The sequence below is a fragment of the Coturnix japonica genome, chromosome 14 (genome assembly GCF_054131305.1).
Source record: "Coturnix japonica strain WE chromosome 14, WE-NBRP24, whole genome shotgun sequence".
NCBI classification, from domain to species: domain Eukaryota; kingdom Metazoa; phylum Chordata; class Aves; order Galliformes; family Phasianidae; genus Coturnix; species Coturnix japonica.
Genome location: NC_140676.1, coordinates 16528978 through 16555567, shown reverse-complemented (window position 1 = coordinate 16555567; position 26590 = coordinate 16528978). Strand labels below are relative to the sequence as shown.

Sequence of the window (26590 nt, the reverse complement as noted above, 5' to 3'; positions counted from 1 at the left end):
TCCCAAACATTTCTTCTGGCTAAATGCTGTAGCAAAAAGTGGTTTTTCTTGCTACTCGGGAGAGAATAACAGCCCTGACCTTGAGGAGAGAAATGATGAGGGCTCTGAATTCTCTTTCCCTTTTTCTTGTTGCCATTTTCCTCACAAAATATTCAAGTTGAGAGGGATTTCTGCTTAAACAATTTATGCCCAGTGGATGGATTTATTTCATTCAACTGCCAGCCACAAGAAAGCTGCTCTATTCCCTGTGGCACAGCATTTCTTTCCATACTCATAAATACTCTGCTCTAAGTACGACTCCATTCCGGCAGGCAGGATGGCACAGGGCTGTGGCCCCATGCCCACGCACCATGCCTCCCTGCCTGGCCCAGCTCTTCTCCCTCACCATTTCCTCCTCCTGGGGATGAAGGCTGTGCACAAATTGCTTTTGTCCATGTCCTTGGCACTGGAGATGCTCTGTGGGCAGCATGTTCCATCCCACCCGGCTGCTGCCTCCCACGCTCAGCCCAGCGCCCGCTGCCTGCTTTGGGCAGGAGATGAGCAGGGTGCTCTTCCAGGTCAGCTGGGAACTCAGCACTGTTCCTGCGAGAGAGGAGGGGAATGCGAAGGCTCACTTTGGGATCGGAGTGATTCATTGAAATGAGTGCATCAGAAATGCAAAGCGAGTTCTAAAGCTTGACGGCAGCGTGTGGAGCTGGGGTTAAAAAAGGAGATTCTTGTGTTGAAAGGTGGGCTCAGGGGGAGGGAAAGGAGACAGTTTCTTTTAAACATGTCAAAGCCAGCCAGTTTTAATGCTGCTGATGAATGACATGATATTCTTTCCTGGAGCACCACTCTGTGCAATGGGGCGCATTCAGCAGGATGGGCATCACTTCATGGTTCAGTCAGCTCCCCAACCTGCTCCCCAGCTCCTTGTGTCCTTGTTTCTCCTTCTGACCTGCACTCCCCAGCTGGGACCTCCTGCGTTGTCCCATCTCAGCTGGGTGGGTTACACCTGCACCCACATGACCCAGCTCCTGGGCTAGGGAGGTTTAACTGATATCTGGCAGCTCGAGGTGCCGCATCCCTCCCTGTGGGCAGCACTCCTGCTCTCCAGTTCTTCATTCCCAGCCTGCTCACCTCTCCGCACACAGCTCCGGGAACAGATGGGCTTAATTTCCGCCTGCCGCCCCTGCGCTTTGCAGGAGGCTCGAGCTTGGAGCACGTCTGCTCCTACTCCACGTGACAGCTTCAGGCTCCTGCCCAGCCCCAAGGCAGGACCCCACACAGCCCTCTTTGTGCCGGGGGCTCTGAAGCCAGGCTGCCACTCGGATCAAGCTGTCTCTGTGTCACCTGGGCTGAGCAATGGCTGAGCATTGCGCGGCTGATGCTGCTGAGATGCTTAGGCTAAGCTCCAGCTAATCCTCTTTCCTCCGGCACTTGGGGCAGCGATCCCACCAGAGCAGCTCGGTGGCACAGCCCTGTGCTGTGTGTGCTGGAGGGTGATGTTGCCTTGGGCAGCTGAGTGCTGATCCTGGGACAGGGCGGAGGGAATGAGCCCTACGTGTGGCTGCTGGCCGGCAGCTGAGGTGCCAGCTCTTGTTTCTGCAAGGTTTTACAGCATGCAATTTCCTCACTTGGCCTCTTGTGGAACATCAGCCAGACTTTATGGCCATGACGTTGGGTTGGATTGAAGGCTCTGGGTTTTCTGAGTCTCATCTCCTTGCTCTTTGATGATGCATTCAGGAGCCCCATGGCTCCCCAGGGAGTGTTAAGGGTCCCTGTGCTGTGCAGGGGAGCGTGGGGCCTTGTGTCAGCATAGGCAAATGGGGAGGGGAGGAAAAACACTGTGCTCACCTTGCTCTGCACAACACCTCCCTGCTCTGCCCTTCTGCCAACCTCCCTCTCCTCCTGTCCCACAGGGCTCTGTTCCAGGGCTGGTCCCATGAGCCAGGAAGGCTTGCACTGCCCTTTGCACCCGGGGCTGTGGCTCCCCACCCTTGCTGAGCTCCTCAGGATCCCCCTCCAGCACCCGACACAAAGCTGCTGCACTCTGCTGCCACGGTAGGTGCCCGGGCTGCCTGCCCTACACCACCCTGTACTGCTGTATGCTGCCCTATACTGTCCTATACTGCCATACAGCGGGGAGATCTTGATGGTATGTGGGTGGTTGTACTGAATGATATTGGAGCTCCTTTCCAACCTTGGTGACTCTATGAATCTATGATGCTGTGATTCTATACCGCCCTGTGCTGCCCTATACAGCCCTATGCTGCCCTATAGTGGGGAAATATTGCTTGTAGAGGGGTGGTTGGACTGGATGATCTTGGAGCTCTTTTCCAACCTCTGGTGACTCTATGATTCTATGACACTACACTGCCCCGTACTGTCCTATGTTGCCCTATACTGCCCTGTGCCATAGGTTTCCCTCTCCAGGTTGCTCCACGTGCATCCTCACCGCAGCAAGCAAAATACTGTGGCTCGTGGGAGGTCCCACCAAGAGCACAGAGCTTGCACTCCTTATCATTCAGGTTGCAGTCAACAGCAACCACTCACGAATCCAGGTTGTATTTAGCAAGACGGTTTTGGCTGGGGAGGAGGAGGGAAAAAAAAAAAAAAGAAGTAGTGAAATGCTGAAAAGTTTCATTTTGACATTTTCCAAACGAAACCTTTCAGCCATCTGCTTGGAGATGACATTTCATTTGGAAATTTTGCTAGGGTTTTTTTTTCTTTTCTTTTTTTTCTTCCCCCTTTTTTTTCCCCCAGCGTGGTTTAGAGGGGGGGTAGGAGGAGATGGGAGGGTTGGAGCCACCTACAAACCAAAACGAGAGCTTCATTTCAGACTAAACAACACCCTTCCTTCAGCCCCAGATCATTGCTGAGGTTTGAAAGTTCATCCAAAGGGAAAAGAAATGGTTTCCTTCACCTGGAATTCTTTCTTTCCTCAGCTTTGGGCCACCAAAACTGATTTGGAGGGGGAAAGCGAACAAAGCAACAACAAAAACTGCTCTGTTTTCCTTGAGAAGGCATTGCTGCTGGGGGGAGGTTGAAGGAGGAGGTTTGCAGTGGGGTTACTGTACTGTGACATGGGGTACCATGCAGTGCTTTGGGTTTTCTGAGCAAGAGCTTCATGCTGCTGCTCCAGTGCCTTTCCCTGCCTGGCCCTTCTCTTTGCTGTTTGTTGTTCCCATCTCCCATTCTTTTTCCTTCTCTCCCCCAGCCCCCCCCCCCAGCCCTTCATCTTTATCAGTAGCTAATGAAACAGGCAGGGAGAAACCCAATTCGTACAGTAATTAAATTTACTTAGCGAGTATTCAGCTGGAGTAATGAGAAGTTTAATTCAATGATTAGTTGTTTTTTTTTTTTTTTTCTTTCATTAATTAAAAATGGAACAGAGGCACGGTTACAGTGGGGCTGCATTGATCCTCCATGTGGAAAGCTGCCCATGGATGGGGAGGAAGAGAAGGAGGAGGAGGAGGAGGAAGAAGACTTATCCCACTTCTCCCCATCCTCCCTTCCAAGCCAATGCTCTCCCCACAGCTTTCTCCCCCAGCTGACCCCCAGGTCACTCAGGGCTGTGCTGGGGGACCCAACAGCCCCTCTCCCCCTTCTCCCACCCCCCTTTCAGCTGCGGAGGGGCTGAGTGCTGCCTGTGGGTGTGAGCTTGAGGAGCGTGTCCCAGCCCACGGGAAGGTTGGGGTGGGAGAGCTGTTTTCCTTCCTAGAGAAACAGATTTTGAGCTATTTAAACATTAAATTCATAAGCATGTTTTTACTTTTTTTTCTCTCTCTTTTTTTTTAAGCAAGTCGTGTGTGATTCTATGATAGCAGAAGTGGGGGAGGAGGGGGAACGTGGAACATTGGTTGTTTCCCAGATATCAGCTCTTCCTGCAGCTCTTCAGTGGCACTGGAGAGCTCTGTCCTTTGGGATGCAGCTGGGCAGGTGACATCCCCACTGGTTGGCTTCTGCTTTTCTTCCACAGAAGCAGCTTTTGGAGTAAGATCTCTATGAGTATTCATAAGGAGAGATAGAGCATAAGGGCAGCAAGCAATGAACCACTGGTTCCTCAACAGATGGATGCAGGATAGACTTCACTTCTAGGGGGGGCATGTGGGGCTCCCAGCTCACCTACTGCCCTCATAGGGAGAGCACCAACCAAGGGCTGTGTGCAGGCAGTGAGTCCCCAGGGCACCCAGTGAGGCTGTGTGGTGGGAGGCTGCAGGGTGCGGTGCAACCTCGGGCAGCATGACAACAGGGCTAATAAGAGGGCTTTTGCATGCGAGTGTTTCTTGAGAGATGGCTGCAAATGATTCCCCAGTGCTCTGGCCCAAATCTGTCCTGGTAGCTGTCAGCAGATCGATGCGCTGCTAAGCACAGGTCTGCTCCATTTCCACTGGAAAATGGCTTCTCCCGAGCGGTTCATCCTGGCTCTTCCAGCAGCAGGTCCCTAAATTTGGGCAGCCTTGTTTTCCTCTCCCTTGCAGCCTGATTTATAGCTTTTTAAATATCATCTCAGACGAAGATTAAGCTCCGTTTTGGGAGGGAGAGGGGCGAAGCGTTCGCAGCTTTTTAATTTCCCTCCCGCTTGCCTCCTCTAAATGCCAGCTTACAGCCCTAATTGCAGCACCGTTTTCCTACAGTACATGAGTGCAAAGCTGAGGAGTGGCCCTGGCAGCCATTCCTCAACACCCTGCCTTCACCTGAGCAGGGTATGCAGCCCATGGGTGCCCTGGTGTGTCTCCAATGGGACCACAGGGCCTGGCCTCCTCCCAGCTTTCTCACTGGGATTGTCGGGAGGGATGGGAGCAGGTTTCAGCTCGTACAGTACATCCCCATCCTGGGTTGAAATCTGTGAGCTGTCAGCTTGATGCGAGCGCCGCGTGAGACGGCAAACATCAGAGCTGGCTGGGCACGGGCAATTTCCCAGGATGTCAGTCCTCGGGAGAGAACAAAGAGAGAGCAGTGAAGAGCAGAACTCGGCTTCCTAATGAAACAAACAAGAGAAAATTAGGATGATTCAAGCAGCTTTTATACGGCGGAGCTGGGGAGGGGGTGGCGTTCACGTCGGGTTTTGTCCAAACAACGTGATGGTGGAGTGTGCTCCGCTCTCCGTCCCATAGGGGACACCAATAGGTTGACACAGTGCCCTGCCTGGGACACACAGCATGGGGTCACCTGGGGCTACATCCACATCAGGCTTGGAGAGAAGGGGATCAAAGCAGAGAGGCAGAGCTGGCTGCCCTACTCAAACACATGCCCACCAATGTGTAATTTCCCCTCTGCATCATGTTCTTTGCTCAAAGCAGAGAGCGGGCTGCATAGGATCAACCTGGTGCATGCAAAAAGGTTTCCACATCCTCACCTTGCCTCATGTTCGCATGCAAAAGGGGCCTGCAAATGGCTATTCCTGGCTCTGCAGATTCATGTTGACAAAAGTGGGGTGGGCACAGCCCCTCATCCAGCCCCATCCCAGAGCTGGCATAGGGGCCCTGGTGCTGGTGCTCCCCACTAAGCATCTTGTGGACCAACCATCTGCAGGGCTGGATGGTGCCATGGGGCCAGATGATGTTATGGGGTTGGTTGATGCCATGGGGCTGGATGTTGCCAATTGGGCTGGATGATGCCATGGGACTGGTTGGTGCCATGGGGCCAGATTACGCCATGGGGTTGGTTGATGCCATGGGGCTGGATGTTGCCATGGGGCTGGTTGATGCCATGGGGCCGGATGGTGCGGTCACAGGTTTTACTCAGCTCTGAGGCAGAGCTGAACCTGAGTGGATTTTTAATGCATAAATTTTTAGTGTTTAAATGGAACAAATCTTTGAACCTGTGTGGTTTCAGAGGGATGTTTCTCTTCCTCTCTGAATGTGTGCTGTAAATGCTTCAAAAAACCCTCCCTCTCCTCCTGCTCTGGCGATACAGGAACAAACTTGCAATAGCTCAGGTTTTCCATTAAGCCACCGTGTCACAGATTTGCATATTTAAAGCAAATTTCCAGCATCGGGGTTATGGGAAAAGCCTATAGGTCTTCACACCTCCTGCCTCCAACCCCTACCAGTCATCTCTGCCCCTCACCCAGCAGGGATGAGAAAACCCCCACCTGAATTTCTTTTCCAACACCTCCCCACCTGGCTCTCAAATTCAGCCAGATCTCTCTCCAAGCATCTTGCTCTGGGGGCTGATAAAGCCATTCACATTTTCACTGTTTAATTGATTTTCTTTTAGGAACATGTTAGTATCTTGCACCACTATTTATTTGTTCAAGTAAGCTGGGGATGGAGCCCAACTGCGAGCCCAGGGTCAATCAGTGTCATTGCATGTGGAGGGAGGCAGCAGCATGGATTGAGGCTGGGCTGGCTGCTGCATCATGGGGAGGTTATGGCCATATTCAGGTGTTTGGGGATGAGGGGGTTGGGCTCTGTGATTGGCTTGTTCCATGAACATTTGCCATGATGGAGTGAACTGGGGCTTGGAAGGGAAGCAGAGGTTTTGGGGCATTATCAGGAGTGAGAAGCACATCCCTTGTGCTCTGCATCTGCTCCAGGGTGCACCCCCCCACACACACCCCATGTCACCACTCCTCCTGCTGCGGGAGGTGCTCCCAGCACTGCCAGCATGCTCCAGAATTAGCATCCCATTCACCACTCCTTGCTGTGTGAGCTTGGTGAGGCTAACAACGCTTTAAAAAGAGTCTCTTGCCACTGAGATCAGCAGCTCTGACTCAGAGCATGCAGGGGAGCAGACGTGCTGAATGAGGCAGCCCTATTGCCATGGAGCTCGCCTGGATGGGTCTCCCCGATGGCAGCCCCAGTGTGGGGTTACAGCTCTCATGGTTTCATACCGTGGTGTGGCTGGGGAGGGTGTAAGCAATGCGCTCAGCCCACCCAGCCGTGCTGCACCACTCATCGCCTACACCCACGTTGCACCTTCCCCTCTCTGAGCCCCTCCTTGCCTGGTGCTGGAGCGGAGGCAGCTCCGGTTTTGTGAATTAATCAAAGCCAATGAAAGCTCTGAGAGCAGCTGATTCGGAAAGCACTTTGCAGGCGGTTGTGCACTGTGAGCCCTTAGTGTGGCTCCTGCTCCAGCTCCAGCCGCATCCTGGGCCGAGCGGCTCCTCATCCGCAGATAGTTTTAACGGGAACAAACGAGGCAATAATATCGACTTTCATCATTGATATTCCCATTTATCTCCGTAATAATTAGTAATTCTATTGCTGTGAGAGTATGGCTCATCATCTCCCTGTTTCAAGGGATTGTGTTCATGGCATCACAGAGAGCAGCCAGGCACGAAGCTCTGGGCAGGGCTGGGCTGGGGGGGGGCTGCTGGGCACAGCCTGGGGACAGGGGATGCCATCGCAGCACGTTCCTGGTGCTCTCCGGTGTGCAGCATCCCGAGCGTTATCCATTCTGCAGAACCACTGCTCACAGCAGCCGCAGGGCCCGGCGAGCGACGAATGCAAATGCGGGGCAGTGTTTTTATTAGGATTTAAATGAGTTTAGGGCTGGTTAGAATTACAATTCGATTGGAGTCAGGAGGGGCTTATAAAACCTGCACGGGTTCGTACATCACATGGATAACACAGCAAACCCGTGTCTCCAACCGGGCACCTTGCACAGCAGGGATGTGGGCACCCCGGGTCTACGGCTGCTGTGATGGAGGGGGGGGGGGGGACAGTTCCAACCCAAGGGGGATGGGGAGAGATGGAGGCTCGGGCTGCTGGCAGTACGCTTTGATCTCTGAAGGGTATAGCTGCATATTTGAATGAGAAATGCACGGCTCTATTGAAAGCCCAGACAAAATGCCTTTTGTGCTTCCCCGCATGTTTATTTGCGTAAGAGGGTGTTTTGCTGGAGAAACATGGGCAGGAGCTCGGGGGAGAGGCGGCAGAGGCGGGGGTGAGCGCGATGGGAACTCGCAGTACAATTTCAGGACACTTAAGAGCCTCTTATCGTCGGTGGCGAGACAGCGACATCAGAGGCAGCTCCGGCAATTGTCTGAGACAAATTGCTTCATTTGATGCGTTGTTGGTAGCGTGCTGGTTAAGCTCCTGGGCTATGAATATACAAAGCGCAAGAGACACGCATGTATGTGTGCGTCTGTGCGTGCTGCCATCCCCACCAGGAGCCGTCTCCCATCGTGACCTTGCGATGCTCACAACGTCCTCAGCTATAAGCATGGCACGGGGACCCATGGGGCTGGCAGGGGATGCCCGGTGGTCTCAGGGGGGTGGGAATGGGGTGTCATGTTGGTGGCAGCTGCTGAGTTGGTTGTTTTGGGGGCCAAAAAATGGAAAGCTGGAACATGTCCCAGGGCATCAGTCAGCTGGTTGCTTGAGGATGTAACTGCTTAGAAAGAGCAATTTTGGTTGGAAAGCTCTGTGACCATTACCTCAGGGAAACGGGTGCATCCTCTGCCTCTCAGATGCAATGGCACTTAGCAGAATGCATTTTAGTTAAGCTAATTCATACCGAATTGTCAAATATAAGGAAAAAAAATCATGGCAGTCATAACAATTACGCTAACAGGGATGTGTTTTCCTGGCCGTGGCTTTTACCACCTCTAATTGTGCTGCAGAGCTCCTCTCCCTGCTCCACACTCAGCCTCATGCTGGGAACAGGGGGTCCTGCTGTGGCTGAGCACTGCTGGTGCTGCCAGGTGGGGGTGTGTGGCTTTGGGCAGAGCCAGCCTTCAGCCCTCCCATCCCTGCCCGCTGCCATCCAGGCTCACTGCACGCTGAGGAGCGGAGCTGGGGAAGAGATGTCAAGAGCGGTTACGGCGTGTGAGCGGGCTGAGATAAAGGGATCCATTTTCATTCTCCTGCCTGTCTGCTTCAGTCAAAATACTGCTCCGCAGCCGGTGGTGCCGTGTGTCAGCCCGACCACACCAGCTAATGCGCGGGCTGCTGCGGTAGGTGCTCCATCTCCTTGTACCGCAGCTGTCCTCAGCCTCACCGCAGCCTCTGGGGCTGCTTCCCCATACCCAGTGCCCACACTGCCCTGCTGTGATTCATGGCTCCTGCCCAGCTCTGGGCTGCAAACCGCAGCTGCAGGGCCTGCAGGGATGCAATGGGGCTGTAGAATGGCTCTGGCCCCAGTAGGACCCTGCATCCACTCCCGACCCATCCCCCCGAATGTCACTGGCTTTTAAGTGCACTGGTGGTTTAAAATAAGAATAACCTGCTCCAGGGCTTCTTAAAGCGTGGAATTAAATATGGTTCTGGTCTCTAGGCAGAGCCTGACTCTTCAATTCTAAATCTGCTCAACCAAGCGAAATATTGCAGGGGGGAAGGAAATCAATATTTCTCAGGCCCAGAGCAGGGAGGGAGCCACGCACACAGCCACAGGCATGGTGCAGGTGCAGATGTGTGGGCAATTAGTGCAGGAGCATGCACACACATACATGGCCAGGAGCTGCAGCAGGAGAGAGATGGGTGTATGCCCACTGAGTGCAGTGTGTGGTTCCCGACCCGGCACAAGGCTGGGGAGTGACACCCGGCCCAGGGGAGGCGAAGCTGTTTAGCTGGGTCTGACCTCTCCAGGGGATTTCTGCCCCTCCGTCATGGCCCTGCAGTCCTGGCACTCCCCTCTCCATGCCCTCCGTGGTGCTGGGAGGAAGGAGCAGCGCGCCCGCCCTGGGAGCATGAACAAAGATCTCCATCTGCAGCGGAGAGGGGAAGGACAAATGTTATTGACCTACTCTGGCACCCGCCCAAGCCGCGGACACTCACTCCTCCCAAAAAGCCTCTCTGATAGCTTAATTTCTTAATTGCTGTCTGCGATCAGGATGGCAGCCCTGGCTCTCCTCCAAGCCGTGTCACTCCTAGCAGCCCTGGGCTCTCTGCTGCCTTGCTTGGATGCTGCGTTCAGCCCTGCTGCCCGGGGCAGCTCTCACCTCCAGGGCAGTTGCTGCTGCCCAGGGAAATCATCACAATCTCAAAGGTGTTTGGGATGCTGAGCTCTGGGATCCCACTCCAATGGGAGTTCCTTGTTCAGAGGGATGGAGATGGATCACATGCTTTGGGCTCCCACATAGCACCTGGAGGAGATGGGCACCACAGATGCCCAGTGCTGGGCATGGATGGAGGTGAAACAGGGAAGTGGGGCTGCCCCACAGGCCTGGCTCTGAGCTGCTGGCAGCTCCCAGCCATTCTGATGCCTGCAGGACAAGGCAGGGCTATACCCACGTGCAGTGCAGCTTCTGAGCTGCCATGCAGCAAGGCTGTATATCTCAATAAGCAGTGCTCTAAGGCAGACCTGAAAATAAATATTTGAAGAGGAAATAGTACTCTGTCTTCTATTGTCCCTCTTCGTTTCCTCTCTCTATTTCTCCCCCCTTCTCCTGTCTTTCACGTCTGGCTGAACACGAGAGTTCATTGTTAAAGGTGTTTTGTGTTGTTGCGTTTTCCCTTTCTGTGCTCTCCCAACGAGGAGGCTGCAGGAGCAGCTCTATTAACAATTCACACCCGGGCAGCAGCAGGGTTGTCTCCATGCCAGGCCTGTCCATGGCCAGGTGTCTGGGTGCTTGTTTTCTTTCCCCGTTGCTTAGTTTGTTCGCTGTGGTAGGACACAACTGGATGGCTCTTTCTCCTGCAGGGAGCAGAGGTATGTTGGGATCAACCTGGCAAAGGAGTGGTTCAGCCAAATGCTGCTTAAGGCAGAGCACAAAGGGGAGGCTGTGCTGGCCATCCCAACCTCAGCTGGTGTGATGTTCCTGTGTGCAATTTTGGGCTATGGGGTGAGCATTTGCACCAGCCAGAGCCTTTCTCTATGGCGTATAAAAGGAGAGGTGAAGAGTGGTGTTGAGAAAGGAACATGGAACAGAGGGAAAGGGGGAGGAAATGAGGCTGAAAAGCACAGGTGTGGTGGAGGATGTGGGAGACGTCACGTGCAGGGAGGTGGCCCCAAAAGCTGTAACTTTGGGAGAAGCCTTCCCAGCCTGGCTACGTGTCTGTGAGCTGCCCTGCTATATTTAGCAGCCCTGTGCCCTTCGCAGAGCTCTCCTTGCAGATGGTGGGGAGCAGCGTGCCGGGAGGAGGATGCTGTGCTGCTGAGAAGGGCTGCCCGGTGTGTGGGGATGGGAGCGAGCGCTGCCCTCACCCTTGCAGCAGCACAAGCAGCACCTCACCCTATGGACGGGGCTGCCAGATGGCCAAATATTTGCTTGTAAATTAGCAATGGGAAACGTGAGATGTGCAGCCCTAAATGGCAGAAAAGCAGGGCCGGGATTGGACTCTTCCTCCTGCAGTCGGTCTCTGCAGAGCAGTGCTGGGCAAACCGCAGCGGCACAAGGAGACCTCAAAAGCAATGAGCACGGGCACGGTGCTGCCAGCTCTCCCTGCTCAGTGGCACAGTCACGGGCCATTACTCAAGCGTGCTCCGCCGCTGGCTGTGTTTGCATTAAACCAATATGCAGAGAAACACTGCTTTTCTCTCTAGGAAAAAAAAAAAAAAGAGAAAATAATGTTTCTTGTCCTGTATCTGTGCAGCATCTCGCTGAATGGGATATGACTGCAATGAGATTTCCAGGCAGTAATGCAATAGAAACGCTCCTAATTTGAGTGTGTGCATGTGTGGGACAGGCAGTGCCCGGAGCATCACTGCACGCAGCCCTGCCCTCCCCTGCACACACTCCCCTGTGCCCACCCAGCCTCACCAGCACCCTGTGCTGCTTGGGATGGAGGCCTCCGAGCTACCAGTGACATCCCTGCATAGCACCATGTGCCAGCAGAGCATTGCCTGCCTTCCCACACCGTCCCCGGCCGTATTTATAGATGGTGGCAGCACTACCCGTGTGGATGCAGATTGTGCACGACGGTTTGCTATAAATACGAGCGCTCTGTAATTATCGTTAGAACTATTTAGCCTGATTCAAAGGTAGATTAAATAATGAATGTGTGTGTGTGTGTGTGTGCGTGATACGCCTGTCGACATCAACAAATGGAAAGAGACATCTCTGGGTGCCGATCTGGAGGCTTCCCCTGTGTGGAAGTTGGGGGAGGAGAGCAGGGAAGGAGCAGGGAGTGCCTCCTATTGTGTGGCTCCAGGCAGCACTGCACAGCTCAGCAGGTTGCAATGCAATGTGGGGCTCTGTGCCCCACAGAGGGCTCTGAGGCTGGACAGCAGGTGCTGCGGGGGACATCTTGCCCAGGGATGGGTGCATGCAGGAGCCACTTGATATTCATGGCTGCGCATCGTCGCACCTCTCCCCCCGCTGCTTTCTGTGAGCCTCAGGAGCACCGGGAGGTAATTTCAGGCTAGGTTACAATCAAAGGCATGTGATAAGGCTCCCCAAAGCCTCCCGGCCCCTTGTTTGGCATGGTAATTGATTTTCTCCAAGGCTGGAGGCTGTGCGTGACCCGGCACATTGCCATCCCTGCTGGCCACAAGCTGCTACAGGCAGAGCCCTGGGGTGTCCCCTATGGATGGGTGGAGGGCATCTCTGTCTGCAGGCCCAGGGACAGTGACCAGTGGGTCCTTGATGAGGATGGATGTGGCTTTACCAGCATCCCAAAGCAGTGAGTGGCACAGGACTGGCATGCCTGGGCAGAGCAGTGGCACTGGCATTTCAAGGAGAGGCCATGGTGCATCAACCCCTCAATGCCATGTTTGTTGCGGGGATGGTGCTTGCAAAGCCAGTGGGAGGAAGAGGAAATATCACCACAGCTCCACTGCAAGAACCCCCATCAAACACCCTTCCCTGCCTCTCTCCTTGCTCTGCCCTCTCCCACAGCCACCCTGCTGACTGGCACTTGGTGGCTGTGTCCCAGCACAGCTGTTGCCCCCCTGCAGGGACACAGCACCGGGATGGTGAGGGCAGCGTGGCTGGGAAGAAGGGCTCCATCACAGTAACTAATAACTCCGTGCTGACAAATTGAATTATACCTTTTCCAGTTCCCTGCACTATTGATCAGAGAAAAGGTTTGTGTTTCTGTTAGGATTCTTTTTTTTCCCTTTCTTCTTTTAAGTTACAGTTGTGATGTCCTGGGGGCTTATAATGAACTAAATAAGGTCAGGTTAGCAGAAGAATCAAATATGCTCTGGCAGCAGAAGCGTGGGCTTCTCCTGGTGACTCTGAGCAGAGAGGAAAGCAGCAGGAGCAGCAGCAGCTTGTGTTGCGTGCTGCCCTACTGCATGCCAGCACCCAGCCACAGCCTGCTCCAGCCCTGTCCCTGCCCACCATGCTTTGCTCCTCCCAGTCCGAGTCCCTGCTCAGTGCCCAGGGCCACAAAGGAGGGCCCCATCCCTCTTTGTGCCCCCTATTAAGGTGTGCCCTGCCCAGCACTGACCTGATGTCCGTGCTCACATGTGCACCCTTTCCCCTCCCACTCTGCCCTGCTTGAGAGTCCGGCTGCATCGGTGCCGGATTAACATTCCCAGCACAGTGTCACTCCATCACCATTTCTGTTAAACTCATTTGCTATCTAAAGGAATTCATTTTCCACTTTGTTTGCCCACAATAAAAAAAGAAAAAGCCCTCTGAGCTGAGTGGGCGAGTGGCTGAGTGGGCAGCAGGGCAGCAAGTCCCCTCCCTCTTTGTGTGCTGGGGTTGGGAGGGTGTCCCTGCTAGCCCCTCCAATCTTCTGCTCCCATGGTGCTGACAAATAGGCCAGTGAGATGCTGCCAGCACTTTGTGGCACTGGTTTGGTGTTGCTCCAGAGTCCTCTGCACTACCATGTTCAAGGCTGGTGGCTGCTGGCAATTGCTCTGCAGCTTTGCCGTAAATCCTGGGCCAAGGGGAGCCTTCCTGCTGCCTCCCAACAGTAGCATCCATCCGTCCTCCTTTCCATCCATCCCTCCTTGCATTTTTCTTTGATTCTTGCATATTTCCATCCTTCCATCCTTGCATCCATCCTTCCTCCCTCCTTCCTTTCCTCCCTCCTTCCTTCCCTCCCTCCCTCCCTCCCTCCCTCCCTCCCTCCCTCCCTCTCTCCCTTCTTCCTTCCTTCCTTCTTTCCTTCCTTCCTTCCTTCCTTCCTTCCTTCCTTCCTTCCTTCCTTCCTTCCTTCCTTCCTTCCTTCCTTCCTTCCTTCCTTCCTTCCTTCCTTCCTTCCTTCCTTCCTTCCTTCCTTCCTTCCTTCCTTCCTTCCTTCCTTCCTTCCTTCCTTCCTTCCTTCCTTCCTTCCTTCCTTCCTTCCTTCCTTCCTTCCTTCCTTCCTTCCTTCCTTCCTTCCTTCCTTCCTTCCTTCCTTCCTTCCTTCCTTCCTTCCTTCCTTCCTTCCTGCCTCCCTGCCTCCCTCCCTGCCTCCCTGCCTCCCTGCCTCCCTCCCGTCCCTGCCTCCCTCCCTCCCTTCCCTGTTCCATCCATCCATCCATCCATCCATCCATCCATCCATCCATCCATCCATCCATCCATCCATCCATCCATCCATCCTCACAGCCCCTATAGATACTGAAAGTGGCTCTCAGCTCTCCCCAGAGCCTTCTCCTCCTGGGACTGCACAGCCCCATCTCTCAGCCTGCCCTCACAGGGTGGTGTTCCATCCCTTGGAGCATTTTCGTGGCCCTCCTCTGGACATGCTCCAACAGCTCCGTGTCTCTCCTGTGCTAAGGACTTCACATCTGGATGCAGTGCTCCAGTTCATGTCACAGGGCAGAGCAGAGGGGCAGGATCCCCTCTCACATCTAATGCCCCATTAACCCTTGGATGCCTGTGCTGATTCCCAGCTTCCAGCAGCCCTCAGCACTTGGCACTCATCAATGCCAGGTGCCATTTAGCATCCCCAGCACTGAGCCTCCCCACCCCCCTATGGAAGTCCCCATTCCAGCCCCACTCTGACGTGGGATCCCCGCCTGCAGCATCATGCCCTGCGCCATCCCCGCATCTGCCCCGTTGTTTCTATGGTGATGTTGCCATTCCTTGCCTCGCCAGGGGAAAAAAAAGCCTCCAAACATTTAATTCTGCAGCCCACCTGGGAGCCTTTTAAACTCCCCTTTCGTTGTTGACATGTAATAATTTTTTCTGCTTTTAAGATTATCCTAAAAACGCTCCTTTCTCTTTCTCTCTCTCAATATCTCAGCAGTGGCACCTCCAAAAGAAATCAGCATAAAAAAATACCAAGGCATGTTGCAAATAGCAATTTGTCCCTGTGGTAGAGAGCAGGGACAGCAGGAGGGCAGCAGTTCCACCATCCAATGGAGCCCCAGCGGTGCTGTAGGCATCTATGCAAGCATGAAAATAAGGCAAAACCTCCCTAAAGAGAGTGAATTACAACCCAGCTCAGTGACATGGGGATGTCCTGGGGTCCATGGGTGGCCTGGTCTCCCCCAACCCCCACAGGAATCCCCTTTGCAGGGGAGCAGAGCCCAGCAGGATATCCAGGCATCAGGTTGGGTACCAGCACGTGGGGTGTCTGCACACCTTGCACCAAGCAGATGGTCTGCTCTGAGCACCGGGATCCAGTGCAATTTAATATCCAGAAATAATTTAATATGGCTTCCTCCAGAGTACAGCGGTTTGGGTTTGTTGTTTGGGGTTGTTTTTTTTTCCTCCTTCTGGTCAGCCATAGAATAATTTAATCCTGCCTTCTGTGTGAAGGTCTATTTTGAGCCCGCCACCTGCAAAGCGTTTTAATCCCACATCTCACAAAGTAATTCAATCCTCTCCCTTGGTGAGTAATTTAATCCTCTATTTCCAGGGTAATTTAATCCCCTCCCTGGGGAATAATGGAATATTTTGATCCTCCATTTCCAGAGTAATGTGATCCTCTACCTGAGTGGCTCAGTACCTTAAGCCATCACCTGCAGAGCTGTGCAGATGCCTGCCGGTATGCTCTGCCACCACAGAGCGGGCAGCCCATGGCTTGGATAGGTGTGCTCTGTACTGGAGAAGGGTCTGGATGGATGGCCAGGCCCAGAGGGTGGTGTTGAATGGAGTTACGTCCAGCTGGCAACCAGCTATGAGTGGTGATCCCCAGGGATCGGTACTGGGGCCTGTCGTGTTTAATATCTTTATTGGTGATCTGAGTGAGGGGATTGAATGCACCCTCGGTAAGTCTGACACCAAGTTAGAAGAGAATGTCGATCTACCTGGGGGTAGCAAGGCCATACAGAGGGCATGGAGGCCCTACAGAGGCTGGATCACTGGGTTGAAGCCAATGGAATGAAGTTGTACAAGACCAAATGCCAGGTCCTGCACTTTGGCCACTACAACGCAGCACTAAAGGCTTAGGGCAGAGTGGCTGGAAAAGTTTATGGGGGAAATGGATCTGGGAATATTGGTCAAGCTGAGTAGAGCAAGAGGCAGCCCAGCAAATGATGATTGCCTTTCCTTGGGACAAGGAACTGGGGCAAAACCACTTGGCCAGGCTGAACACAAACCATCACTGCCTCCACTGCAACTTCCACATGCTCCAGTCCCCCCAGGACTGTTAAAATTCTGCTTTTAAAACTCTGCTTTATACAAAAGTCTGTCCTGGATATGTCATCTCACATTCCAACATCATCTATTAGACAAATACCTTTTTTGTGTGTGCACTCCCAAGTACCTGCAGGCCAGAGGGGAGAGAGGGGCCCGAGTATCTTTAAAAATCCCCTTCTAAATGTCTCCAAAGCAAAGCCTGCTCTAAGGGCTGTCCCTGTGCCCAAGCATCAGTCACTGCCAGCATAGCCAAGCACCACTTGTGGGGCACCTCTGGGTGCTGTGGGCTGGGATGGGGAGGGGAGGGGGGAACACCTTCCTGCTGCCCCCAGAGCCCGAGTTGCTGTACTGAAGCAGCCCTGCTGCGCTCACCTCCTCCCTTCTAATGAGCCGGGTGTTGTTCTCCCATCTCACGTCTGAATGCACATTGTGGGTAATTGATGGACAGGACCCGGCCTCTGAAAGCTATCAGCATAGCAACTGTGAAATCACACGTCCAAATATGTTTATCTTCCTGGCGTTTGGGGCCCGAGCACTCACTGAACACAGACTTCCCTCCTTCAAGGAGGAGAGCAAATTTCCTTTAAAATGTCAGCAGAGAAATGAGAGATAAAAGGGGAGACATGGGGCTGCTTAAACCCTGCACATGTGGCAAAGCTCAGCCAGGAGGGCAGGACCCATGGCTCACATGGGGTGGGTGCTTGGGGTGGATGCTGGTGTTGCGGGGTGCCAGTATTGCGTTATGGGGCCCCTTGGCACTGCCCATCCATGGCTGCTCCTCCTGTGGGCTGTGGTGTGCTGGGGCCAACCCCTGAAACTCACACTGTGCACCCCAGTGCTCTCTGCAGGGCTCTGGAGTGTGCAGTGAGTAACTCTCGAGTGCAGCAATTGCTCTCCACACAAGCACCTCTCCAGAGCTCACATAGTGGCAGCGGATGTCAGATGCTGCTCCTCGGCCCTGGTACAGAGGACTGTGGGTGAGCTGAGGTGAGGCAGAGGGAGAACTTTCCCTGTTGGCTGTTAGGATGGAACATGTTCCTGACCTCCCATCCATGGTCTGGCGATGTGCCCCGTGCCAGCAAGGTACACCATGGCAGGTCTCAGATGGAGATGGAGCAGCGACAGCACACTCCCTCTATATTGCTGATTGACAGCACAGACACACGGTCACACATCTTGTTTTCAGCCAGCTCGCTATTTGGGTTGGCACAGCCTGGCTCACGCTCACGACCAGCGCTGCCTCTCACTGTCAGCGCAGCTCCGCAGCCTTCACACAACCTCCTCCCCAACCTCTGCTGCCGCTCCGCTCACGTGTCTGCCTGCACCGCTCTCTGCCCTCTCCATGTGGATTTGCTGCCGTTTCAATGCAGCCCTGCTGCTTGCTGACCCTGGTTGCCCCCTACTTGCACTGCGCAGGGCTGGGGTCCCTCTGTACCAGCACCGGGATACAGCCAGCTTCAGTGCAGCATCCTACAAAGCCTGAACCCTTTCGGTACCACAGCTCTGCCTTCTGGAAGCACTGCTGCAGCAGCGAGGGCGGCCACATCCCATCCCCTCCTCCCTAACCCCGTTTCTGCCAAAGGAGAAGCTCTGGCACGCGTAGCTTCCCCAGGGCCGCGTGTACCCTCCTCCAGCAAACGCATTTACCGCAGCGCAAAGCACAAACTTCTCTTCCCCGCGTGTGACTTCAGGCAGTACCGTAGATTAAAAGATCTGTCTTTCTCCTTGATCCAGCAGGTGGGTCTCTGGTGGCTATTTCAATGCCGCTCCTCGCATGGGCTCTGGGACGCCTGCGCTGAGGTTCTCTGTAAACTCAATTACACCGCGGTAATAGCACGGTATTGACTCAGGAGCCTCAGCAGCACAGGGCTCTTGCCGTTTATTAGTTGTTTAATTATATGGCGCATCAGGCCAAAATAATGTCATTAGCTAATTAGCCCATGTTGGGGTTGTTTTGTAGTTTTTCTTTAAGGAATGGGTATACAGGGACAGACCGGTGTCCTTGTATGCCCATCCCATGCATAAATCCCCTGCGGCCTTGGTAGCAATGGGCTCTCCCAGCACCAGTGCCATAGGGCTGGGACTCCTCTGCCCCCCATTGAGCTCACAGGGGCACAGCCACGCTGGGTTTCTGGCCTCGCGTAGGGCTGTTTGGATTGATGGAGCAGCACTGTGGCGTGGGAAAGCCTCATCTCCCCAGGGCTGTCATGCAGACGGTGACCGGGCACTGCTGGAACCCGCATGAGTCAGTGCCCCCGTGTTCAACACCGGTGTGACTGCGCACCGCGGGATGAGCAGCGATGTGACAATCAGCACGGAAATGCCAGCAGTGTGTACTGCATCCATAACCCACCAGAGGGGGTGACAGCAGCACTGCTGTAGGGCCGAACCCTGCGCTGTATTCTGCTCGCTGCTGGCTTTGTCCTTTAGCCCACTCACTTCCAGGCTCTGAAACACAGCTGGCCCTGGGGGTGCCCTGTTGGTACCCCCTGTCCATAGAGCTCTGTGGGGATGCTGTGCCTTTTGGAGAGGTTTGAGAATCCATAGCAGATAACTTCAAAACAAACCCTCCCTTTGGGTCCCGGAAGGCATGAGTTGAGATGGATAAAACTAACTGGGAGTTAATAGACCACATGGAGTTTTAAATATGACCTTCCAAAAAGGGGCAGGGATGAAAACTTCCAAAAGAGAGAATACTTCTCTTTCTCAACCTTATATCTCCAGTACTTCACCTGATTAATTGGAGGCTCTCTGTAATCATTTTTTTTGTGTCTTTTTCCAGAATTGATAAGTTTTGTTATTTTTTTTTTTGTTAAGAAGCACTAAGGAGAAACAAAATTAGGCTTGTAAGGAGAATGAGTTACATCCTTAAGCTGGACACTGCTCGCATGGCTCCACATTGCTGCTGCGAGATAATCACCCATTCTCCCATGCTCTGCCGCTCACCTTAATAACTCTCCCAGGATTTGATGTAATGGTTTACATAACCTTTCTGAAGCATCCTGAATTCTGATGCAGCCAGCACTTAAATGTGACATTGAGTCAACTCTGAAGTGCTTTACAGCTCGCTGCTGCTGCTCGGGGCTATCTGATATAATGAATGAAAGTTTCCCCTTACCAAGCCAGAGCGTTGCTGACTCCCAGCACCCGAGCTGTGTGCCCTCACACCAGACCTGGATGTAGCTCTGTGGGAAGCCCAGCACTGCTGAGGGCTGTGCAGGGTGCTGATGGACACAGTGCAGCCTGGTACCAGCAGGGTGCCCCTGGCCCTGGCCTGCAGCCATAGAGTCCTGTCCTGTGCTGTGAAGGCTCGGGTTCGATCCCACTCTGGCACAAACCTGCTGGGTCGTTTCCTATTAGCTAATGCTGCACGCTGTTGGGTAAGCACTTTCTGTTTTTATCTAGTCCAAAACTCAGCCCAAGAGAGGAGTTTTTGTTCCTGCATGTGGCTGGAACCAGCACCCCCATGCTCACCCCAGGGTGAGCCAGCAGGTAGCAGTGGGCTCACCCACCTGGTACTGAGCTGACACACAGAAGGCCGTGCTGCTGTTCAGTGAGACCTGGGCAGACTGTAGAGTTGGGCAGAGAGGAACCCGGTGAGGTTCAGCAAGGGCAAGTGTAGGATTCTGCACCAGGGGAGGAATGACTGAATGCATCAGTACAGGTTAGGGGCTGACCTGCTGGAAAGGAGATCTTCAGAGTAGGACCTGAGTGTTCTGGAGGACATCAGGTTGGCCATGAATCAATGGTGGCCAATGGTGTCCTGGTTGGCCAGCAGATGGGCCATAAGCCAGTAGTTTGCCTTTACAGACAAAAAGGCCAGTGGTATCCTGGGGTGCATTAAAAAGAGCACAGCCATCAGGTCAGGGGAGGTGATCCTTCCCTTTACTCTCTCCCTGTGAGGCCTCATCTGGAGCACTGGGACCAGTTCTGGGCTCCCCAGCTGAAGGAAGACAGGGAACTGCTGGAGAGAGTCCAGCAGAGGGCCACAAAGCTGACTGGGGACCTGGAGCATCTCCCTGAGAAGCTGTGGGTGCCCCATCCCCAGAGGTGCCCAAGACCATGGGTGGGCCCTAGGCAGCCTGATCTGGTGGGTGGCAGCCAGCTCATGGCAGGGGGCTGAAACTGGGTGAGCTGTGAAGTCCCTTCCAATTCAAGCCATCCTGTGAACCTATGACTTGATAGTTCCATCTGAACCTGCTTTAGAGGTTGCTGGGCTGGATGACCCCCAGAGGTGCCTCCTAGACCTCACCACCTCATGCCTGTGTGCCACCACAACCTGCTGCATGCATCCCAGCTGTGGGTGCCTGCCCCATGCCTGCTGGCTGGATGACATTTGCAGTCAGCAGAAGGGAAAAGGCACGGCCAGGCACAACTCATCTGACCTTTCACAGGCAGCCACCTTCAGAAGAGATTAATGCTGCCCAGAGCAGCCCTTGCTTCCATCGCCATGCAGCACACAGGCTGCGTGCAGGCAGATGGCTCCTTGGTCCCTGGGTGCAGGGATGGGCAGCCAGCACCTCCCAGCTGGGCTGGGCTTGCAGGCATGGCCATGGGACCAAGCTGGAAGGGCAGGGATGAAGGCAGCCATCTCCTGCTGCCTGTGCTGGTTCTGCTGCCTTCAAGCCCTGCAGTAATTTCTGGTGTTGATTATATATGTAAATCTGTATCTATAATTGTCCCCCTCATGTATGTCTGTGTATATATATACGCACACACGCGTCGATGTGTGTGTAGCTGACATATGTGCTCTCAGCCCCCACAACATATGCAGCAGAAAAGTGCTGGCACATGCGCATTTCCCCACTGGGGCAGTGCTGGGACACACCTGCCTGCAGCACAGCATGGGCACGGGCACAGGTCTGCAGGGACCACCTGATGGACCCAGGGGCACTTAGAGCCGTATGATTCAAATCTGTAATCTCTATTCAGGGTGTATTCAGGAATGGTCTGGAGGAGCAGATGGGACAGAGACTTGAGCTTGCAGGAGCTATGGGGTAGAGAGGAGCAGGTGTTTGTGGGGTAAGGTAAGCTGGTGCCCATAGGCAGTTCTTCTGGTGCACAGAGCTAGGAACAGAGCAGAGAGGGAGGGCAGGTGTCAGGAGCACCCAGGTGTGCAGCTGGGGAAGAGCCTTTCCTTAAGAGAGCTGTTGGCGTTGACATCAGTAGTGTCACTGATGGAGAAATTCAATCACTTCCAATGAGGGAAAAATAATTGTCTTTCGAGGTACAGTAGGTTGTTGTCATTTTCCTATGACACACTCCATCAACTTTCAATTTCTAGCACAAAGCCCTTCGTTCTCGTTCGGGCCTCTCTAATCCTTCATGGTGAGCATCCATGGCAGGAGTGGCCCCAGCCTGGCTGAGTGGTCTTCAAGCAAAGAAACCCAATTGTACCAACATGAGCATCACCCAGACCTGCTGGGGGTGCCATTTCCAGCATTCCTATAGTCTGGGGAAGATACATCACTGTGATGTGGCTTTCTGCAATGGTGTAACCGCATCAGTGGGCAAGGAAAGAGCCACTGGTGTCATCTGCCTGGACTTCAGTAAGGCCTTTGATGCAGACCCCACAGCATCCCTCTCTCAGAACTGGGAAGATGGGTTTGATGGGCAGACTGTTCAATGGATGAGGAACTGGCTGTGAGATTGTACCCAGAGAGCAGTGGTCAATGGCCCAATGTGCAGGTGGAGACCAGCAATGAGTGGTGTCCCTCAGGGGTCAGCCCTGGCACTGGTGCTCTTTAATTTCTCCATCAGTGACACTGACAATGGCATGGAGGGCACCCTCAGCAGGTTGCAAGTGACACCAGGCTGTGTGGTGTGGTGACATGCTTGAGGGATGAGATAACATCCAGAGGGACCCGGATAGGATGAGCAGTGGGCCTGGGAGAACCTTGTGGGGTTCAACACCTCACAAGGCAGCTGAGCACTGGCACAGGGTGCCCAGAGAGACAGTAGCTCTCCCCATGGCTGCAGATGCCAAGGTCAGGCTGGGGGGCTCTGAGCACCTGATGTGCTGTGGGTGTCCCTGGGAAGTGGACAAGATGGCATCTTCCAACACAAGGATGCCATGATGTGAAGGCCCCCATCTCCACGTGCCACACACACCTTCACTGCCCTGCCTGGGCTCCCTGGGAGCAGCAGTGATTTTTGGAGCTGACACCCTGCTGCCCTTGGGCTCTGCCCTGCAGCTGAGAGCATTTCACTTGGCTTTGAATGAGCGTGGTGCGTTCCGTTCGCCTGTCAGATCCAGCCTGACGCTATTTGGGTAGGAGCAGAGGGGTGGGAGTTTAGAGAGACAAAATGGTGCTTTCTTGTTTCTTCTTTTTTTTTTTTATACATTCATTGGAGCCTTCAAGTGACACGCACACAATAACGTATCACCCAGCCTGAGTAAAGCTTGAACGGTTTAAAAATACGTTGGTGAACTTTCCACCCCTGCTCACGCACAGGCACCATCCCTTTGGGGTCCGCTCTTTGGCAAGAACAAGCAAGGAGTTAAGCAGCTCGGCAAGGCGAGCTATTTATGGATGTTGCAAGCTCCCCGCTCTCCTCCATACCCCGCTCAAATCCCTTAATTATCTGCCGTTGTTTCACGCTGGGTCTCACCACATGCTCTCAAGGGAACCCACCAGGGCTCTGCCAGAGGATGGGCTGCAGGGTGGGGAGGGAAGGATCTGCTGAATGCAGCAGAGCAGCCCTGCAATATGGGCTGCTGTGGGGCTGGGGGCTGCTGGGCTCCCGTGTGCCCCATGCAGTCTGCCCAGCTGCAGGCACACTCTGGGAACACGGAACAAACCCTTCTGCAGCCCCAGAGCCACCACGAAGGTGCTGCTCCAGGACCATAAGGATTTCAGTGAATCCACTAATAGTCTTATAATAAACCCACCGAACAAGGAAATGGGCAGAATCATCTCAGTGCCCAGAGCTGTGTGGCTGCTGGTGGCAGCGGCTCTTTGAACATCCCCATGCAGCACAGCCTCCACCCACCTCCCTGGGCATCTCACACTGGTGTCCCACTCTATAGCCACCCATGTCTCCTTGCTCTCACCCACTGCCTTGCACATACCTGATGGCTTGTATGAACAGGAGAGGAATCAAGCTCAAGGAAGGAAGGTGTAGATTGGATATCGGGGAATTTCTTCACAGTGAGAGTGGTGAAGTGCTGGAACAGCTGCCCAGAGGGGCTGTGGATGCCCCATCCCTGGAGGTGTGCAAGGCCAAGTTATAGGAGGCCCTGGGCAGCCTGGTGTAGTAACAGATCTGGAGGTTGGTGGCCCTGCCTGTGGCGGGGGGTTGGAACGTGATGGTCCTTGGGGTCCCTTCCAATCCAAGCCATTCTATGACTCTATGACTCTGTGACTCTATGACTCTGTGCTGTCATCAAGGGCTCAGGAATCAAGCTCTGCCCATCCCCTCTGGGGAGCAGCACAAGGGGTGGCTGCTGGGAGGAGCTCTGCAGATGGACCCAGGGCAGAAATGTGGGACTTGACCCCCACGAGAGTTGTGGGGCCCCCTGGCAGCTGTGTCCTGGTGAGTGCTGATGGCTGCTGGGCTGTGGGGATGTGGCCGTGGAGCAGGGAGTGCTGCCATGAGCCCCAGCTCCTCGCTGTGTTATTTTGCCGTGTTCTCACCTGATTAGCGGATTTGAAATATGGTCTTTGGCTTTGAGACCCGAAATAGATGTTAGGTTGCCTCTGCTCTGCTGGAGGCTCCTTAGTATGCAAATCCCTCCCAAGCACGGTCAGTGCAGAGCTGTGTCTGCAGAGGGACGGCACCGCTGTTATGCTGGCTGAGGGTGCTCAGCAGCATGCAAACCAACAGGGAGACCACCATGCTCCTTCACCACCCTTCCCCATCATGTACCCCTGGTCAGGCTGCTGGAGGAGTAGCTCAGGGCACAGAGTGGGTTTTGTCTCCATGCTGGGCACTGTAGGGTTATTGGGGCTGGCGCTAAACACAAGGAGCAGCACCCCGCCAGCACCTCTCCTTTCCCAGTGCCCCAGCAGGTTTCCAATGAGGCACCAGGGCCGGCAGGCAGTGACATTCATTTTGTCACTTGCGCTGCCATCACCAAAAAAGGGAAAAAAAACAGCTGCCTGTGGGGAGAGCTGGGCCCTGTGACATTCACTTCATCTAACAGCAAGTGATGCATCCAGCAGCATCCCGGCACCGTGAGCTCAGAGCTCCACTCCCAGTCCCTGCATTGCATCCCCCCGCACTGCTGTCCCTAATGGAGATGCCCCACACTGCTCCCAGAGCCTGCAGCAAGTGCTCGTTATATGGCACTAATTGCTTGCTGCCTTCACTGTGTTTCCTACCCTGTAAAGATTAAGTCAAAACGGAGCGCCCCGAGGAAGCGCCTCTATTAAACCGATGTTCATGAGGGCTGACTTTGCGCTACCTCATTAGGCTCCTGTAATTGAAGGAGTTAATTGATTATCAATAGTTTCAGCTCCCTCTTCCCATACCTGCGAGGCCTTTCTTTGGGATCCCCCATCCATCATGCAGCTCCCTGCAGCCGGCAGCCCGGTGCTGTGGGTATCTCTCCGCATCCCCCTGGTGCCGTGTCTGTTTTCCAATGCACACATGCTATATTTGGAGAGGTGCGCGTGGGGGCTCAGCTCCAAAGCACCTCGTCCCCCAGAACCCCCGAGCCAGCTGCTTGCAGCACGGCACCCGGCCCACAGCATGGGGCTGGGGCAGGGCTGCATGGGGGCTGTGTGGGGGCTGCTGGGTGCTCACTGCCTTCCTGCACCCAGCCACGTGCTGCCTGACTCAGCTGTGCGCCCGCGGGAAGGTGCTTCGTGTCCCCACCCCCTGTGTTTGCTGTGCCATCTGTCCGTCCATCCATCCATCCATCCATCCATCCATCCATCCATCCATCCATCCATCTGTCCGGGGCACGGGTGCTGCCATGCCTGTACCCTCTATGCTGTGTCACATCTCTGCCGGCAGCCACAAGGGAGAGGAAACCATTGCTCCCCACCTTCGTTAGCTGTAACGAATGAGCACTGTGTAGGAATGACATGACACCTGCTTTCCTCTTTATAAATTCAATAATTTATAGCAGGTATTAAGGGCAGAGCAGCCTCCCGGATAAAGGCTGCCATGCGTGCACGCTGGGTATTAGCCAACGGGACAACAAGCCACACTCGGATAACGCATGGAGATATTTACCCTCTCCCTCTATAAATTATTAAGGGGCTTTTTGCACATAATTACACGAGCATTTATGTTTCTCACTCCCTGCCTTTAATCCCTTTTGGGAAGGTGCCAGGCAATGCTGCCCAGGGCTGAGCATCCATGTGCTGTGAGGGTGGTGGCAGGGCCTGGTGTGCTGAGCACAGGCACAGCTTGGCACTGCCTGGCACACTGTGGGCACACGGCAGTGCTGGGCTCTGTGCTGAACCATGGGGAGCAGCAGAGGTGTGAGCCCGAGGGATGGGGCCAAAACTTGCCCTGTGGCGGCCGTGGGAAAGTGCGAAACAGGCTCCAGTGTTTTAATTGCTCTCCAACTGTGCATGTAAATCAATGATACACAGGTGTAATTGGGCGTGCAAATGTCACTAGGCGGCTGTTTACATGCTCTGTGTACATGAGGGGAGTGCGTGCGTGTGCAAAGAAACACCAAATATTGGTCATGATGACACCGCCATGGTTCAGGAATTACCACCATGCACCTGGCACAGCCACAGGGCCCGGCCCCATCACAGCATGGGCTGAGGGGCTCCTTCCCCCACCTCCTTGACCCCAGCTTTGTCCCTTCCCCTGCACCACCCCCCCCTCAGCTTTCTTTCAGGGCTGGTTCTTGACACGACTCCGCTGTGTCCCCCCTTCACCCCCCCCGTGCTCACTGCGCTCTCCTGGCCCTCTCTGCTTTGTGCTGAGAGCTTTAATCATCGCTTTGTCCCATTGTGCCGCTCCTATTCTTGTGCCAGGCTGTTAAAAAGCTGTCACTGTCATAACTTCCTTGTCCCAGAAATTATCTTTCATCTCCTGGATGTGGGCTACAATAGGAGAGGAGATGCTCGATATTATTAATACCTTCTGCATATGTGTCAATGAGCTCCAGGGCTGAATGGAGCCTGTCGTACAGCAGCGCTGCTGGGCTTTGGGTCGAGCTCCAGCTCTGGCTGAAGGTTGGAAGATTTGGGGTGTATGGGATTGGGGCACGTCCTGCTCCATGTCCATTGGCAGGCCAGGGCAAGGCACGAGGCAGTACAGAGAGAAACCATTATGATAATACTC

At 54.1% G+C, this 26590-nt stretch overlaps 1 protein-coding gene across 6 annotated transcripts in view; it reads left to right on the top strand.

Annotated features, from left to right (window-relative positions):
• Positions 1–26590, top strand: part of LINGO1 (leucine rich repeat and Ig domain containing 1) — a 95470-nt gene that overhangs the window by 55916 nt on the left and 12964 nt on the right. For 3 of the 6 annotated variants that reach the window (XM_085515845.1, XM_015872452.3, XM_085515846.1), the window contains one exon: positions 1902–2043. The exons of the other annotated variants lie outside the window; for them this stretch is intronic. The gene's annotated coding sequence lies outside the window, so the exon portion shown is untranslated. The remainder of the gene's footprint in view (positions 1–1901; positions 2044–26590) is intronic. 6 annotated transcript variants of the gene reach the window in all.